The sequence below is a fragment of the Furipterus horrens genome, unplaced genomic scaffold (genome assembly GCF_987537825.1).
Source record: "Furipterus horrens unplaced genomic scaffold, mFurHor1.1.pri manual_scaffold_4, whole genome shotgun sequence".
NCBI classification, from domain to species: Eukaryota; Metazoa; Chordata; class Mammalia; order Chiroptera; family Furipteridae; genus Furipterus; species Furipterus horrens.
The window spans coordinates 117,484,863-117,503,968 of NW_028327174.1; the positions used below are offsets into that span (position 1 = coordinate 117,484,863).

Here is a 19,106-nt window from a genome sequence, read left to right on the forward strand (position 1 = left end):
AATGTCGATCGAAATCAAGTCCTTGGATGTGATCCGTCTTATCATGCAGTACCTGAAGGAGAATAGTTTACACCGGGCATTAGCCACCTTACAGGAGGAGACTACTGTGTCTCTGAATACTGTGGATAGCATTGAGAGTTTTGTGACTGACATTAATAGTGGCCACTGGGACACTGTTTTACAGGCTATACAGTCTCTGAAATTGCCAGACAAAACCCTCATTGACCTCTATGAACAGGTTGTTCTGGAATTGATAGAGCTGTGTGAATGGGGGCTGCCAGGTCACTTCTGAGACAGACTGATTCTATGATCATGTTAAAACAAATGCAGCCAGAGCGGTATATTTATCTGGAGAATCTCTTGGCCAGGTCTTATTTTGATCCTGGTGAGGCATACCCAGATGGAAGTAGCAAAGAGAAGAGACGAGCAGCAATTGCCCAGGCCTTAGCTGGGGAAGTCAGTGTGGTGCCTCCATCCCGTCTCATGGCGTTGCTGGGACAGGCATTGAAGTGGCAGCAGCACCAAGGGTTGCTTCCTCCTGGCATGACCATAGATTTGTTCCGAGGCAAAGCAGCTGTCAAAAATGTGGAAGAAGAAAAGTTTTCTACACAGCTGAATAGGCATATTAAGTTTGGTCAGAAATCACATGTGGAGTGTGCTTGATTTTCTCCAGATGGTCAGTATCTGGTCACCGGGTCTGTTGATGGATTCATTGAAGTATGGAACTTTACAACTGGAAAAATCAGGAAGGATCTTAAGTACCAGGCCCAGGATAACTTCTTGACGATGGATGATGCTATCCTCTGCATGTGTTTCAGCCGAGATACAGAAATGTTAGCAACTGGGGCCCAAGATGGAAAAATCAAGGTTTGGAAAATTCAGAGTGGACAGTGTTTAAGAAGATTTGAAAGGGCACACAGTAAAGGTGGCACCTGTCTAAGATTTTCTAAGGATAGCAGTCAGATCCTTAGTGTCTCTTTTGACCAGAAAATTAGAATTCATGGTTTAAAACCTGGGAAAACCCTGAAGGAATTTCGTGGCCATTCTTCCTTTGTTAACGAAGCAACATTTACACAAGATGGACATTATATTATTAGTGCGTCCTCTGATGGCACTGTAAAGATCTGGAATATGAAGACCACAGAATGTTCAAATACCTTTAAATGTCTGGGCAGCACTGCAGAGACAGACATCACTGTCAACAGTGTGATCCTGCTTCCTAAAAACCCAGATCACTTTGTGATGTGCAAGAGATCAAACACAGTGGTCATCATGAACATGCAGGAGCAGATTGTCAGAAGCTTCAGCTCTGGTAAGAGAGAAGGTGGTGACTTTGTTTGCTGTGCCCTCTCTCCCCGAGGTGAATGGATCTACTGTGTGGGGGAGGACTTTGTGCTCTACTATTTCAGCACAGTCACTGGCAAACTGGAGAGAACCTTGACAGTTCATGAGAAGGATGTGATTGGTATTGCACATCATCCTCATCAGAACCTGATTGCTACCTACAGTGAAGACGGACTCCTCAAACTCTGGAAACCCTAATTGACTTCTTTAAATTAGCTTGAGAGCATGTACTTAAATGAAGACATACTCATGTGTTGCTTTTGCAGGGGGTGGGGGTGGGGGCAGTTTTTCTGAGTGAATTGTCTGAATTAGGTGCAAAAATAATTTTGTGAAAATTCATGTTTAAGTAGCAGTTACCCTTTTTAAATATATTTTTAAGGTATTCATTTGTCTGTTTCTAATTGAGGCGGTCACTTAACATTTTCAATAATGTTTTACCCAGAGCGTGGAATAACTGCTATTTCTGGAAAAAATTGTAATCCTTTGATTATTGAAATGCTGAATTAAATGTGCCTCCTTGTAGTAAACTTGTAAATAAGGAACTATAAAGGAACTATTCCGTATTCAGTAGCTGTTCCATCCTTTTTCTTTTAAGATGGTAATAAAGTTTACACATTTCTGGGAAAAAAAATTTCCCTCTAAGTGCCTCCTGAACTATAGCTCACAAGTGTTCTTTATTATCATTTGGTTCAAAATAATTTCTCATTTTCGTTTTGACGTTTTCAATGATCCTTGAGTTACTAAGAAATTTATTCCTTACCTTTCAAACATAAGACAATTTTTTGTTTACCATTATGTTATTGTTTTCCAAATTGATTGGGCCATAATCAGACAACATACTCAATATGATGTTGATTCTTTGACATTTTCTGAGGCTTGCTTTACAGTCAGCATTTGATGATTTTTGTAAATGTTTCTTGTCTTCTAGAAAAGAGGTATATTCTGCATTATTATAAATCAGATCAAGTTTTCTACTTGTTTTTTTTCAAATCTTGTATAATCTTGCTGATTTTTTTGTCGAATTTATTCTAACAATTACTGAGAGAGATGTGTAAAAATCTCCCACCCATTGTGGATTTATCTTTTTGTTTTTAGATTTTTTCTTTTACTTTATAGTTGCTGAAACAATGATGTTATTGTGTGCATAAAAATTAGAAATGTTTTAATATCCTGATGAGTTGATTCTTTTGTCTTATTCTCTAAAATACTGACCTGCAGCCTGTGTTGTCTGATATTAACATGGTTTCACCATCTTCCTCTTGGTTAGTATCTGCATGATATTCTTGATTTTTTTTACTACTAACCTTCTGTATTCTTTTGTTTTGGAACATTTTATTTGCAGTTTTATTATCAAGTCTGATAATTTTTTCCTGTTAAGTGGAACATTTGGCTTATTTACATCTAATTTAATTACTGCTCTATCTATTTTAAATTTTACTATTAGCTACTCATTGTCCATTTATTCTTTTTCTCTCCTTTTGGGTTGAATGTTATTTAAGTCTTATTTGCTTAACAGTTATATAATTTTTTATTATTCATTTCTGATTATCTTAGAGATCACACCAGGTGCTCTTGTCCTACCATATATATAGTATTACTTGCTATATTTTACCCCTTACTAACAATTCAGGTACCTTAGGGCACTTGAAATCCATTTACTTCCTCCCACATTCATTCTTTTATATATAGCACATTCTTTTAGATTTAGCTCTATTTTTAATTTTTCTCCCCTTGTCCCTGCATTTCCAAACATATCTGTTATCAGTTTCCTTCATTTTGTGGCACCCTGCTTAATTATTCCTTTAGTGAGTTTGTTCTGATGAGAAATTCTTAATTTATGTTTATCTGAATATGTTTCTATCTTACCCCCTTTCTTGAAGAATATTTTCACTAAGCATATAGTTCTATTCTTATATATTTTTAAAACTTTGGCATCACAACACTGTCTTCTGGCTTCAAATATTTCTATTAGAGAATCAGATATAATTTTAATTACAGACCCTTTGAAGATAATTTATATGTTTTCTTTGGATACTTTTATGACTTTCTCTTAATAATTGAATTTTAGCAGTTTCTTCCTGTACTCAGATTTGAGTAGGTTTCTCTGTATGTTTAATACTGTTTGGGATTTGCAAAGCTAATTAAATCTGTGCTTGATATCTGTATTGATCTAACTTTTCAAGAAAGTAGATTATAAGGTGAAGGGAGGTAGTATCTCTGGACAGGGTGGAGGTTAAGTGAAGCGGAAGAGAAGCAAATGCTAGATGATGGTGACCGCAGCTTAATGGAGGGATTCAGCGGAAAGTGCACTTTTTCCGAACAGAAAAACTGTCTCAGAACAGTCTATCACAAGAGGGAAGAGAGAAATTTATTTGCTGATGTTCTTATTTCTTGTTTCCCACGATCAAAGCTCCCTCCGTGAGTTTGACACCTCCATACTTCTGAGTATGTTATTCTGGAAAAACTGATCATAAAACTCAGCTGAGGTAATAAGTGGTGGGGGAGCGGAAGCCTCAGAGAGTCTGGTCAGGCCAAGCCTGGGCACCAATGCTGCTGTGGCTTCCACCAAGGTGACAAATGCCATGTGAGAAGTGGACCTTACCTGGGAATGAAGCCAAGACAGCCTGGCCCTTGGAGGTGACATGTAGTAGCTGTGGCTGCAACAGTGGGGGCAGCAGCTGGGGATAGGAATGAATGACTCTGACAAGAGGCATAAATTGTGCTCAATAAAATGTGTTTCATCAGTTTGGGGAAATCACCATCCAACAGCTCTTTATATTGCTTCTGTTGTAGTGCGTGTGTGTTGCAGGAGACTATATTCTCTTATCTTTTACCATTTCTTTTGTATTTCCCCTCTGTTTTTCACTTTGTGCTCTATTCAGGATATTTTCTTCTAATCTGTACTCCTATTCACATAGTTTCTCCTCTGTTGTGTTTAAATTGCTGTTAAGCCCATTACTGAAGATTTACTATCAATAATTTTAATTTTAAGTTTTAGAATGCTTGTTGTTTTTTCCTAAAAAATTTCTAGTTTTCTGCCTTCTGCCAGAATTTTCAATCTTGTTCTTAATCCAATTGAACATATTAAGCATAGTTACTTCAAGTTTGTGACTCAAACTGGAATCTAGAAGTTATTGAGAAATTGTTAATTTTGTTGTGTGTGATGATTGGTTAGGTTATTAGAATAATATACTGAAACCCTTAGAGGTAAAATGATATTATGTTTGTATTTGTTTTAAAATGCCACCCCAAAATATGTGTGAGTTTATGTAATTATTGAAGATAACTACTTTGTATGTGGGGTTTCATTAAGCTATTTTTTCTTTGATGATCAACTAATCTTTCCAAAATAAAAAAGGTTTTTGAAGTCTGGGTCTAATAAGTTAATTTTTGGTTGGGAGTTGTTAAGAGTTTGCTTCTGTTTTCTATTGCCTTCTTGGTTTGTATTCCTGTGTTTGGTCTTATGGGTGTTTGGTTATTTCTGGTTGAGGGTCAAGCATTGTATATGACAAGCAGTAGGAATATTGGAGGCCTTGTCTGATGCTATCTTCCTCCAGGAAGAATTTATGCTTTCTCCTGGCTGGATGCTGGGAGCCAAGCAGCTCAAAATCACCATAATCCGATTTCACACATGATTTGAAGCTAGATGCAGTCCCTACAATAGATGATTAATCTGGGCCCCCTATACTCCTACGATGTAAATTTTCATGATTCCCACCCAGTGTGTGGGTGGCCCATGAGACCCTCTTTCATTAGAGGGCCCTGGGTCCCAGGTTTTAGTACTCCTAGCACTGAAAGGTTGTCAGGAACTTGTGATTCTTGTTGTTGCCTCTTGACTACTTTTGTGGAAATTGGCAAAGCACTCTGGGAAGACTGGCTTCAGAAGCTGGACCCAAACCTTTGTCCTTCTTGTAGTTCTCAGAGCTTGCCTTGCAATTTTTTGTTTGCTTGTTTTCACTCTGCTGCTTTCAAGAAGACTGTTTTCTTAAAAAAAAAAATATGTTCCTGCTATTGTAGTTTTTCTCAAGAAGGGTTTTGCTAAATTATCCAGTCCATCAATGCCATCTGTCATTTCTGTGTCTCCTCCTCTGATGGATTTCTTCCTTCACTTTCTTCTCAGCATTTTGTGAAGGCTCCCTGGTGTGGGGTGCAGACTTCTGGTTCCATGTATGAAGAGAAGCTGCTCCAGCAGTCCTAGAGCTGGTTGATGCTGACAAAGCTTTTGATGGCCCAGCAATATGGTTTCAGTGTTTGCATTTCTTTGCACCAGGCTCCTCTATGGAAAACTGAGTTGACTGCACTTGAAGACAGAGGATGTGGCTGCCCTTTCTGGGGTCCCCTGGGCTCAGATAAAATTTTTGTGGCAAATAAGGGGACCTGACTGAAACCCCTGAACTCATTCATAAAAACTGGGCTAGTGGACCACTCATTATGATAAATTTACTTGGCACAAACCATATTTCTTTTAACAGCACCTTTTAGGATACTTTCAGGGGACGTAGCTTAGTCTATAAAACTGAAAGCATTTGAGTCAACACTCTGAACTTTTGAGGAAGAAAACATAGGGTCAGATCCTTTGAGCTTGGATCCCTGCCTTTGTGAATGTGACTCAAAGCCACTGCCATGAAAAAGGAGACACCCAGTAGTTCTGAGAGAATGACCGTGAATTATCCTGAAGTAACTGAATGTGACCATAACTGTGGCTATTCTTCAAAAGATGGGTTCTTCTTCTGAAGTCAGTCGACGCAGCCCTTGACACCTGGCATACATATTTTATTCTGGCTAATGCTTTTTGTTTTTTAAATTAATAAAAGTCAGCAGAAACAACGTGTTTTCATAGGGCAGGAAAACAGTACTCCTTCACTGTCTCAGGGCATTTAACTGGAAAACTAAAAACTGCTTTTTTTAGACTCCACTGTAGCCCATATTCTAGAGATAAATTAGTTTCCATTTAGATTTGCTACTGTGGGGCTTTATCAAGGATAGTCCATGAACCATACCTGGTGGGCTATCTGTTTTTTGAGAACAAGACCACTGAATGCTAATTTATTTATGTATTATCTGTGTTGCACTGCACTATAATGGCCCAACTGAATACTTGTGACAGAGATGTCATAGCCCACAGAGCCAAAACTATTTGTTATCTGGACTTTTCTAGGAAAAGTTTGCTGACTCCTGGTCCAGAACAGGATTGGAAAGCCAGGGCTGAGGTTGAGTCCACTCATTGTGTCTTCATTGCTTTCTCTTCAAAAAGTTGTCCCAATGTTCGTCCTCTAGTTTCCTGAGTAAAAGAAAGTCACTTCTTGATGTGTTGGGGCATTAGACCCACAGCTCTGAACTTAGTCTGCTGTGGCTCCAGCAATGACCTTGGAGGCAGTAATTCCCCCACTAAGCTGGTTCTTATTGTTTTGAAAACATTTCAAAAATCCTAGTCTAAAACCTGTTCCTTTAATGATTTTTAAAACACTTAATTTTAATTATTAAACGTTTTCTAGATCAAATATTTATAATTTTTTTTAGTTTCTTTAACTGAATCCTGACTGTTACATGCCTCAAGTCTGTTAACCAGTTATTTATATCTAACAAATACAACAGTTTTTCATAGATGTCAATCATTTATAATTTAAAATATAATGTATAAATTGTATATATAAATCAGAGACAAAGACATCTCATGTTTTTATTTAATAAATTAAAAGGCAAAAACATATTGTACATCAACATCTGAATAGGTTAGTTGGAAAACCTTCAGGGAGTGGCTTTTTTAGAAACAACAATAGGGCCAGTTCCTTCTGTCTCTGCAGGGCTGGCCCACTGCTGGTTCGCTTCTGCCCTGGTCAGAGTTTCCATTTTCCTAAATACAGAATGATCCCTGAAGAGAGACCTTCCTGACTTTCATTGTGAGCTCCATCCAGTCTCTTATGCCTGTTGCACAAGGGTGGAGGTGGATGAATAGGAGAGATGTTCTCTCATTAGGTCACCACTGAAGGTAAGCCTTGGTGTACTTAATTAGGAGGTAGCACATCTAAATAAACACTGACTTCATCCAGAAAAGAGCTGAGCATGACAAGCTGGAAGTCAATTAAGATGGGATAGCATCATAGCTTTCATCACAGGTTGACCATCAGCCGGTACCCTTTAAGATTATCTAATTTTGTTTCTAAGTTACCCTGGGGCAGGGTTCAGGTTGGGCTTCATACCAAAGCTTGGCCACTTCTCCTCGTGCTTTGCCATGATGCAAACTCTCCCATGCAGTCAAGCTCTACTCCTATCCATGAGTCAGAAGACAGGTCCCACCACCCCAAGCCCCAGGCTGCTCAGTCACCGGGTAATGGACTGAGAGCCTTCAGAAACACTGGCACTCATTCATTCAATTATAGTGCAAAAGTATGTGAATTAAAGTTCACAAATCTAGATTTCTTTGTTTTTCTCCTATTTCTATTTCTCTTATTCTATCTTCCCCTCTAAATTCCAACTTTGCTTTATAGCTTTAGGGTGAGAATGAGCAAATTCCTCAAATGCCATCACTAGTGGAAAGAAAGAAACAAAACACTAGTTCCTAGAAGTAGGAATGGCAAGTTGACCTCTAGTCTGTCAGCACATAATCTATATTTAACCCAATATCCACTGCATACACTTTGGGAAACATAATCATGGAAATATACCATGTGCTAACTTATAGATAAAAATCTGTATTTGAGCATGTTCCAGAAAAGAGATTCCAGAAGTTCTTGATCCGCTGGGAACATTTAAGCCACTGACCAGACATGGTTTTCCAGAAAGAGGAGAAAATGAGAGTAAGACACCCAGCTGGCTTTGGTGATTGTCAGGTAATTTATACTCAATGATGGCAAAATGACAGTTGTCTCCCTTATGATTTCCTTAGGCATGCAATTTGAGCTGTGAAGTGAAAGCTTTTCCTTAAGAAACAGAAAGCAGGATCCTGGGAACCTTAAAGCTTGAATGAGAAAAGCTGAAGATGGGTAGAAGAAAAGATTTCATTTTATAAAAACCTCTGTGGCTGTGAGACTGTTCTTAAATGATTCTATTTTTTTTTATTTAATTTTTGTTATTCAATTATAATTGTCCCTTTTTCCCGCATTGCTCCCCCCTCCCAGCCCATCCCTTCTCCCACAATTATATCCCTCCCCGTTGTCCATGTCCATGAGTCATTCATATACGTTCCTTGACTAGACCCTTCTCTTACTTATCCCCCTTCTCTCCCTCCCCCCCTCCCCCCTACTGACTACTATTCTAGTCTTTGCCTATTTAGTTCGTTTGTTTGTGTTGCTCTTTAGTTTCCTGTATTGGGTGATATCATATGGTATTTTGCTTTCTTTGCCTGGCTTATTTCACTACGCATAATTCTCTCTAATTCCATCCATGTTGTTGCAAATGGCAAAAGTTCCTTCTTTCTTTCTGCTGCATAGTATTCCATTGTGTAGATGTACCACAGTTTTTTGATCTATAGGTGGGCACGTAGGCTGTTTCCAGCACTTGACTATTGTAAACAGGGCTGCTATGAACATAGGGGTGCATAAGTTCTCTTGAATTAGGGTTTCAGGATTTTTCGGGAATAATCCTAGCAGTAGAATCACTGGTTCAAATGGCAGTTCCATTTTTAGTTTTTTGAGGTAATCCCATACTGTTCTCCATAGTGGCTGCACCAGTCTGCATTCCCACCAACAGTGCAGTAGGGTTCCCGGTTCTCCACATCCTCGCCAGCATTTGTTGTTTGTTGATTTGTTGATGATGGCGATTCTGACAGGTGTAAGGTGGTATCTCATTGTGGTTTTTACTTGCATCTCTCTGATGGCCAATGATGTTGAGCATTTTTTCATGTGTCTATGGACCTTCTGTTTGTCCTCTTCGGAGAAGTGTTTGTTCAGGTCCTTTGCCCATTTTTTAATTAAGTTGTTTGTTTTCTTGATGTTGAGTCGTGTAAGCTCTTTATATATTTTGGAGATCAGTCCCCTGTCTGTGATATCATTGGCAAATATGTTTTCCCATATGGTTGGTTTCCTTTTCATCTTGTTGATGTTTTCTTTTGCTGAGCAGAAACTTTTTAGTTTGATGTAGTCCCATTTGTTGATTTTTCCCTTTATTTCTCTTGCCTTGGGAGATGTATCCGTGAAGATATTGTTACGTGTGATATCTGAAATTTTCCTGCCTATGTTTTCCTCTAGGACTTTTATGGTGTCACGGCTTACATTTAAGTCTTTAATCCGTCTTGAGTTTATTCTCGTGTGTGGTGTAAGTTGGTGGTCTAGTTTCATTTTTTTGCACGTCCCTGTCCAGTTCTCCCAGCACCATTTGTTAAAGAGGCTCTTCTCACTCCATTTGATGTTCCTTCCTCCTTTATCAAAGATTAGTTGACCATAGAGGCCTGGGTTTATTTCTGGGCTTTTAATTCTGTTCCACTGATCTATATGTCTATTCTTATGCCAGTACCAGACTGTTTTGATCACAGTGGCTTTGTAGTATTGTTTGATGTCTGGTATCGTGATTCCTCCTGCTGTGTTCTTCTGTTTCAAGATTGCTTTTGCTATTTGGGGTCTTTTTTGGTTCCATATGAATTTTTGGAGGATTTGTTCTAGGTCAGTGAAATATGTCATTGGTATTTTAATAGGGATTGCATTGAATTTGTAAATTGCTTTGGGTAGTATGGCCATTTTGATGATGTTGATTCTTCCCATCCAAGAACATGATATTTGCCTCCATTTATTTGTATCTTCCTTAATTTCTTTCTTCAATGTTGCATAATTTTCAGTGTACAGGTCTTTTATCTCTTTGGTTAAATTTATTCCTAGGTACTTTATTTTTCTTGTTGCTATAGTAAATGGTATTTTCTTTTTTGCTTCTGTCTCTGAGATTTTATTGTTGGTGTACAGAAATGCCTTAGATTTCTGTATATTTATTCTGTACCCTGCTATTTTGCCAAATTCACTTATTATATCAAGTAGTCTTTTAGTGGACTTATAGGGTTTTCTAAGTATAGTATCATGTAGTCTGCAAATAGTGATAGTTTTACTTCTTCTTTCCCAATTTGGATGCCTTTTATTTTTTTGTCTTGTCTGATTGCTGTGGCTAGGACTTCGAACACTATGTTGAATAGAAGTGGGGAGAGTGGACAGCCTGGTCTAGTTCCTGATTTCAGGGGGAATGCTTTCAGTTTTTGTCCATTGAGTATGATGTTGGCTTCAGGCTTCTCATATATAGCCTTAATGATAAGGTATGCTCCCTCTGTTCCCATTTTGCTGAGTGTTTTCAACATAAATGGGTGTTGTAGTTTATCAAATGCTTTTTCTGCATCTATTGAGTTGATCATGTGATTTTTGTCTTTCATTTTGTTGAGGTGATGTATTATATTTATTGATTTGCGAATATTAAACCATCCCTGCATCCCTGGGATGAAGCCCACTTGATCATGGTGTATGATCTTTTTGATGTATTGTTGGATCCTGTTTGCCAAAATTTTATTGAGAATTTTAGCATCTATGTTCATCAGTGATATTGGCCTGTAGTTTTCTTTCTTTGCTGTGTCCTGACCTGGTTTTGGGATTAGGGTAATACTGGCTTCATAGAAAGAGTTTGGGATTTTTCCCTCTTCTTCGATTTTCTGGAATAGTTTGAGGAGGGTAGGAGTTAGTTCTTGCCTAAATGTTTTGTAAAATTCGCCTGTGAAGCCATCCGGTCCAGGGCTTTTGAGTGCAGGGAGATTTTTGATTACTGTTTCAATTTCCTTCTTTGTTATTGGTCTGTTGAGACTTTCTACTTCTTCTTGATTCAGTTTTGGAAGGTTATATGTTTCTAGAAATCTGTCCATTTCTACTAGGTTGTCAAATTTCTTGCCATAGAGTTGTTTGTAGTAATTTCTTATAATTGTTTGTATTTCTGAGGTATCAGTTGTGATTTCTCCTCTTTCATTTCTGATTTTGTTTATTTGGGTCTTCTCTCTTTTTTTCTTAATGAGCCTGGCTAGAGGTTTGTCAATTTTGTTTACTTTTTCAAAGAACCAGCTCCTAGTTTTGTTGATTTTTTGGATTGTTCGTTTCGTTTCTATGTCGTTTAATTCTGCTTTGATCTTGATGATTTCCTTTCTTCTTTTTGCCCTAGGCTTTGTTTGTTGTTGCTGTTCTAGTTCTTGTAGCTTCATGGTTAGGTTTTTTATTTGAAATTCTTCTAGCCTTTTCAGATATGCTTGTATTGCTATGAACTTCCCTCTTAGGATTGCTTTTGCTGTGTCCCATAGGTTTTGGGCTGTTGTGTGTTCATTATCATTAGTTTCTAGAAATTTCTTGATTTCCTCTTTGGTGTCATTGTTAACCCATTCGTTATTTAAGAGCATGCTATTCATTCTCCATGAGTTTGGGTGTCTTTGATTTTTTTTCCCTGAGGTTGATTTTTAGTTTCAAGGCATTGTGGTCTGAAAAGATGCTTGATAGGATTTCAATTTTCTTGAATTTGTTGAGGCTTGTTTTGTGTCCTATCATGTGGTCTATCTTTGAAAATGTCCCATGTGCCTTTGAAAAGAATATATACTTTGCTTCTTTGGGGTGAAAAGTTCTATATATATCAGTTAAGTCCATGTGGTTTAGTGTGTTGTTCAATGCCTGTATATCCTTGGTGTTTCTTTGCTTGGATGATCTGTCTATTGTTGATAATGGAGTGTTGAAGTCCCCTACTATGAGTGTGTTGTTATTAATGTCCTTCTTGTGGTCTTCTAGTATTTTCTTTATGTATTTGGGTGCTCCTATGTTGGGTGCATATATGTTTATCAGTGTTATATCTTCTTGATGAATCGTTCCTTTAAGTATTATGAAATGTCCTTCTTTGTCTCTTTTTATTGCCCTTGCTTTGAAATCCGTTTTGTCTGATATGAGGACTGCTACCCCAGCTTTTTTTTTCAGGTCCATTTGCTTGGAATATTTTTTTATATCCCTTTACTTTCAGTCTATGTAAATCTTTTGTTTTCAGGTGTGTTTCTTGTAGACAGCAAATTTGTGGGTCCTGTTTTCTTATCCATTCCGTTACCCTATGTCTTTTAATGGGAGCATTTAATCCATTTACATTTAAGGTTATTATTGACATCTATTTATTCATTTCCCTTTTGTATCTCTGTTCCTCTACTCTTTTTTTGTTTTTTCTCTTAGAATATTCCCTTTAGCATCTCTTACAATGCTGGTTTGGTGGAGATGTATTCTTTTAGTCTTCCTTTGCCTGAGAAACTCCTTATTTCACCTTCTATTTTGAATGAGAGCCTTGCTGGGTAGAGTATTCTTGGTTGTAGGCCTTTGTTTTTCATTGCTTGAAATATTTTTGACCATTCCCTTCTGGCTTGTAATGTTTCTGTTGAGAAATCGGTCGATAGCCTTATTGGAGCTCCCTTGTATGTTATTTGCTGTTTTTCTCTTGCTGCTTTTAGGATTCTCTCTTTGTCTTGGAATGTTGCCATTTTAACTATGATGTGCCTTGGAGTGGGTTTTTTGGGGGTTCCTCTTGATTGGAACTCTCAGTGCTTCTTGGACTTGCATTGCTTTTTCTCTCATCAGGTTCGGAAAATTTTCTGTCACTATTTCTCCTATCAGATTTTCAAGTCCATGCTCCTTTTCTTATCCCTCTCGTATTCCGATGATCCTTAAATTATTTTTTCTAATGCTATCCTGTAATTCCCTTACATCTTGTTCATATTTTTTCAATCTTTTTTTCATTTTGCTGTATCATTTGAGAATTATGACCTACATTATCCTCTAACTCACTAATCCGATCCTCTGCTTCGTTTAGTCTGCTTTTGAGTGATTCTACTGTTTCTCAGTTCAGAGATTGCATTCTTCATTTCTTCCTGGTTCTTGTTGATAGTTTCTATGTCTTTTTTTATGCTGGTGTAGTTCTCTGCAAGTTCCCTGTAATTTTCTTGGAGCTGTTGGTAACTTCCTTGGCGGTTGTCATAGTTGTTTTTGAGGTTTTCGAGCATATTGAGCTTCTTCACCACCATTGCTTTGAATTCCATGTCTGACATTTGGGCTATGTCTATTCCACCTACCTCTCTTTCTGGGGATTCCTCTTTTATTTTCATTGACAGGTTGTTTCTGCGTCTTACCATGTTGGATTCTTCTTTTTTGTTTTTGTTATTTGGATTTGTCTGCTTTGCCTTCCCACCTTTGTGGTATGAGATTTTTTATGGTAGATCTGGGGGATTCAGTGGTGCAGTCTCTTTGATCTCCTGATCCTGATGTTCTTGGGGGACCTTTTATATCGTTTGTTTATGCTGTCTGGTTATATTTCAGATTTTTTGTTTGTTTGTTTTTAGGATATTCCTTGTGGCTTGTTGATTGGGAGTCACTCTATCCACTTTATCTCGAATTCTTTTGTGGAGATGTCAGTTCAGCCTTCTTGTGTCGTCTTCTTTTTCTGCGTCCACTGCTGGTCTAATGTGATGGGTCAGAGATTCCTATTCCTTGCAGCAGTAGTGTGCGTGAGGTGGCCGGCAAGGCGCAATGCTAGGCAGCCAAGAGCCCACCTCAGCTCTGACACGCCGCGCTCCAGGAAAGCAGGCCACGCCGCACTTTGGGGAAGCTGGCAAGGTGTTTTTTTCTGTTGTTCTTTTTTTTCACTCAAGCATCAGTGCGCACCCAAGGCAGCTGGGGAACTAAGCTCAGGCCTGCCGCGCTGTGCTCCCAGAAAGCAGGCCGCGCCAAGCTCTGGGAAAGCCCTCCAGGTGTTTTTTTGGCTAGAGCACCAGTGGGCTCCCAAGGTGTACGGGGAACTAAGCTCCGGCCTGCCGTGCCGCACTCCTAAAAAGCTGGCCGCGCTCGGGAAAGCCCTTGAGGTGTTTTTTGGCTCGAGTGCAGGTGTGCACCCAAGCAGCTGGGGAGCTAGCCTCAGGCCTGCAGCGCCGTGTTCTGGGCGTTGGTCTTTCACCTCTTAGGGCAGGGCTGCAGACACTTGTGCTCAGTAGACGTGAGTGTCTGTGAGTCCTGCTGTCCACCGTTCCCGCACCTCCTGAGCAGGCACGCACAGAGCCTGGGCAAGTGCTCTGCGCTCCGGATTTCTGCCTGGTACTTCGGCCTGGCACTTCGGCCTGGCGCCCACTGGGCTGGCCAGGGGCGATTGTGCACAGTCTTCTGTGTGTCCAGTGGGCCCTCCTTGCGCCCGTTGGGTCACTGATTTTATGTCTGTTGGCGTGTGTCCGAGGGGCACCTGGACGCACAGCCCTGTGCACCTGGGCCAGTGAATGAGGGCACTTCCCTATGCGCGCCCCCGCGACCCAAGGGGAGGGTTGGGGGGTGGATGAGTGCACCACTGTGCCTGCGCTCCTCAAGAATGGCCTACCACCCCCAAACTTTCCTCCCCTCTCCACCATCCACTAGAGAAAAATATAAAGGAGAATTATGTTCTCACTTGCCTGGCAGCACGCTGTCTCCTGTCCTTCAGCGCCAATGCCACTTGGTCGAGTCCGGTCTCTGCCAGCGGGCAGAGATCCGCTCTCCTCCCAACTCCTCTCCCGGGGCAGCCTGTGGTCCCCAAAAATCCTTTGTGTCCTTCAAGCCGCAGCTCCGGCAGCTGCCCCAGTCAGGAATCCCGTTTCGTCCCCTTTTTTTCCGCTATCCTCCCTAAACAGGTTGTTCCCAGATGGATTTTCTCTAATCCAGCAGTGCCTTGGCTCGGCTCCTGCCAGTGTCCAGCTGCTCACTGAGATGTTCTGTCTGCAGTTAGCCCAAACTGCAGAAGAGTCTCGGGAGCCTGAAACCTCAGCCTCTCCTCACTCCTCCGCCATCTTCCCTCCTCTCTTAAATGATTCTTTATCATTTCTCTCATGGTCTCTGTGAGGACTTTCTGGCTCTTTTAACCTTGCATTTTCATAAAACACTTTCAACCAGAAAGCCAGAAACACAGTGGGGACAGATGAAACATTAAGCATTTGACTTGGTTTTGTGTGCCTTAGGTAAAATGTCATATCTCGTACTCACCTCCTGAAGATTTAATAACCTGCGTGTTCTCTGGAGCTGCTGTCCCAACCCATGTTGTTTACAGGTAACATTATGCAAACCTTTGTTTATGAACAGGAACCAAACTATTTTGAGGATGAAGTCTTGTTTAGTTTAAAGCATCTGAAAATGCATTTGTTTGGTTTCCCCATTACACTCTGGCACTGAAGGTAATTGTCTTGTTTAGAAAATGCAAACTGTTCTGAGCATAATGTGCCAAGACTGGTTGGCTAGATTGGTTCCAGCTCTGCTTTCTGCCTCTCAGGCAGAGCTTTCTGGATTCCACAGATGTTTATTGAGTGCCTACTATGTGCTGAGCAAACTGCAAAGGCTTGTATTCTTCATTGGCTTTGGTGGAAGGAAAAGTGCTGCTATCACCCTCCATGCTGATGTGCCACAGCCTTACCACTCCATCAGGCACAACTGGCAGAGCACGTGGTGCTCCAGGAGTTTTTTTGGAAACTCTTGCACTGAGCTGGGGAAGGTTAGTGCCACATGGGGGCATGAGCTGGGATGATCAGTGTTCTGCCTTCCATTTTACAGAAGGAGGTGGGATTTGGAAGGGAGGGATTGAGTTGCTCCTAGCCCTGTGGTCTATCGGATAACGAAACCAGTCACCACAAGTGACTAAACGACTGCAAATGTTCTTTTTTGTTTCATTTTTGTTCCATATACACTCACATACACACACAATAACATGAACCACACATACAACACAAACATACATGCATCATACACACTACACACACCACACATAATTTCTCTAGTTCTCTGAGCCCACAGAAGAAATTACTGACTAAGCAAACTGGTTTTACTCCACACTCTTTCTTTAAAAAATGCAGATAAATATGATTTAAAAAAAACAAACTAGAACTAAATTGCCAAATTAAAGTTCAGTTCTGCACAAATCCCTGTTGTAAGACAATACACATGATGTCACTCTTTAAGGAATTGCTGAAACTCAAGATGTAATACAAAAAAAATATTGAATGTTATCACAAATTCTGAGAGATTTTGATTGATTATGATATTCTAGGAATATTCAGCTTTACTATTGCTTTAGTTCTATGTATGTCCTTACAGAATTTCCTCCTGCCTTCCCTTCTCTTCCTCCCTTGTCCTCTCCCTTCTCCCTTCTCCCTTCCCTTTTTCCCCTCTTCCTTTCTTATCTCTCCTCCCCTCTTGTCTCCCTTTCTTTGTCCACATATATCTTTTTGGCCATTTTTTGACACAAAGGTCTTGTTTGGAGACTGAAGAGATTGTATTTGGTAAAGATGGTCACACCACTATATATTCCATCCCACAAGCTTCTCTTAAAGTGCAATACTGATCTCTTCTATTGAAAGGTAAGGCATTCTACCTCTTAAATCCAGCAGAAGTCCTGTGTTTCCCTCAACCAACAGAGGAGGCACAGTGATGCTATGAAACTTTCAGGTCTGGGCCATAACAGTAGAATGGATTCTTCCTGCCTCTCTTTGGGTGTTTGTCTTTGGATTGTATCACACCTCCATTTGAGGAAGCCCAAGCCACATGGAGAGGCCACATGTGGGTGCTCCAGCCAGGAGCCCACAGCCTGCATGGACCACCAGACCCATGAGAGCCTTTCCCACTTTAAGTCCCCAGCCTCCACCAGACAGAGACACACCACTCTGCTGCTCCCTGTCCAAATTCCTGACCCATAGGAACAGGGAAAGGTTAAAAAGAATTGTTGTTGTAAGATGCTAAATCTGAGGGAGTTTGTCAGGCAGCAATAGGTAACTAATACAGGGGCCTCTTGTTTCACAGCTCAGGGAGTTAGCTGCATTGGCTGGAAGTTTCAGAGCTCACCGAGTTCAGGGACTTCAATCCCATTTCCAGTTTCCTCTTTTACAAGCATACCTTTTAAATCCCCTTCACTATCCTGTGAGGAAATTAATATATAATGAGTTCTATCTAGATATGAGATATACAAAGAAACATAGATATTCATAAGTCTATTTATATACCTAGCCATCATATTAAAAAGTAAAAAGCGATCATTCATAATATAGTAAACTAAATTTCAGGATATTGTTGTTTCTCCTACAGCATGCTTTCCTTCAAATGTTATGACATTTTGTGTAAAAAAAAGTAACAAGGCTTATGGAGAAAATAAGGCCTGCCTCAGAATATGCAGCCACTGTAAAATCTTGTAATTTATTTATTACAAGATAAAGGAGAAACCTTATTAACAGTCCTGTGGCAGTTTGAAACATCCTAAATTCTTAATAAACAAGTAAATGCATACAAATACCCCATTTATCTTGACAAGCACATGGAGTTTGGTGGATGAGTGTGGTTTTGGGAGAAGGCATACGCAGGAGGGCCACATCATTCAGGATGAACTTATCAAAACGGACAGCTTAGGATCCCAGTCCTGTTTCTGTCTTCTCACTGGCTTGGAGTGGAATTCCTGCTGCACTCAGTGTTAGTCATCTTTAATTCACTGCAAGTCATTTTCAATTGTGTTTAAGGCAGCTGATAACTAGGATTTTATTTGATCTTATTTTATTGTTAGTTTCAATGTCATCTCTTCAATATCGTGCATTACGAATTCCTGTAGGTGTGATTCTCTTGCAATATCACATGATCTCTATGTCTCAACAAATATTTTATTACTTCAAGCTTCTCCTCAATATTCAAGGCTCTCCTTTGTCATTCATACTTGGAATCTTATAGCCAAAATGGGTGTTTATGTCGGGGACATTGTCATGGATACATCTACCAGGAAGTATCAGGAGACTAGCCCTGAAGAAATGCAAGGCATGTGCAGGTGTGAGCTCCCAGCAGGTTACAGTTCTGAGTTGGGTGTGGGCATGTCTCACCTGCATCATTTGGTGTTACAGCTGCACAAAGTTAACCCACATCATGGAAAATGGTCCATTTTTTGTTTGTTTCATTTTTATTAGGTGATTTTATTCTCCAGCTTATCTGCCAGGTATCATGGTGGTGACAGATAGCTGTAAATTCTTTGCCACTCTCCCAGACCCTGTCTCGAGTGGTGGAACCCTTTTCCCTACCACTGGAAGCTTGGCTGGACCTATGATTTTTTGGAGCCTGACTCGAAGACTGGGCTACTCCACACTTGAGGCAATATGTCTTGGAACCTATATCTACAGTATTAGGAGACACCCAGACATCCTGAAGAGACCATGCAGAGGGCATTAAGGCACTTCAGCTAGAGCACAACTAAGCTACCAGCTAGCACAGTCAGTGCCACCCAAGACAGCCAGTCAGGACAGGCCTCCAGGAGTCCACACTGAAGATGGGAAAAGCTGCCCTGTCCATCTTGGTCAGCTGGCAGAATTGTGAACACAGATAAACAGTGCTGTGGTTTTATTTTTTAAATATTTTTATTGATTATACCATTACAGTTGTACCAATTCCCCCCTCTTTGCCCCTCTCCACTCTGTACCTCTTTCCCTCCAGCAATCCCCGCCTCAGTTCATATTCATAGGTCGTGCATGTAAGTTCTTTGGCTTCTCCATCTCCTATACTATTGTTAACATTCCCTAGTTTATTGTGTTCCTGTCAATTATGCTTCTTAATCCCCACACCATTTTCCCATTCTCCTCCTTCCCCCAGCTGACAACCCTCATGATCTCCATATCTATGATTCTGTGCTTGTTCTAGATGTTTGCATAATTTGTTTTTTAGATTCAGTTGTTGATAGTTGTGAGTTTGTCATTTTCATGTTTATAGTTTGATCTTCTTCTTAAGTCCCTTTAACATTTCATATAGTAAGGTCATGTTCAT

The 19,106-nt window shown here is 40.1% G+C and overlaps 1 pseudogene; it reads left to right on the forward strand.

The window, feature by feature from the left end:
• Position 1: 1 nt before the first annotated feature.
• LOC150012720 (WD40 repeat-containing protein SMU1 pseudogene) lies at positions 2 to 1,579 on the forward strand (annotated as a pseudogene).
• The last annotated feature ends 17,527 nt before the right edge of the window (positions 1,580 to 19,106 follow it).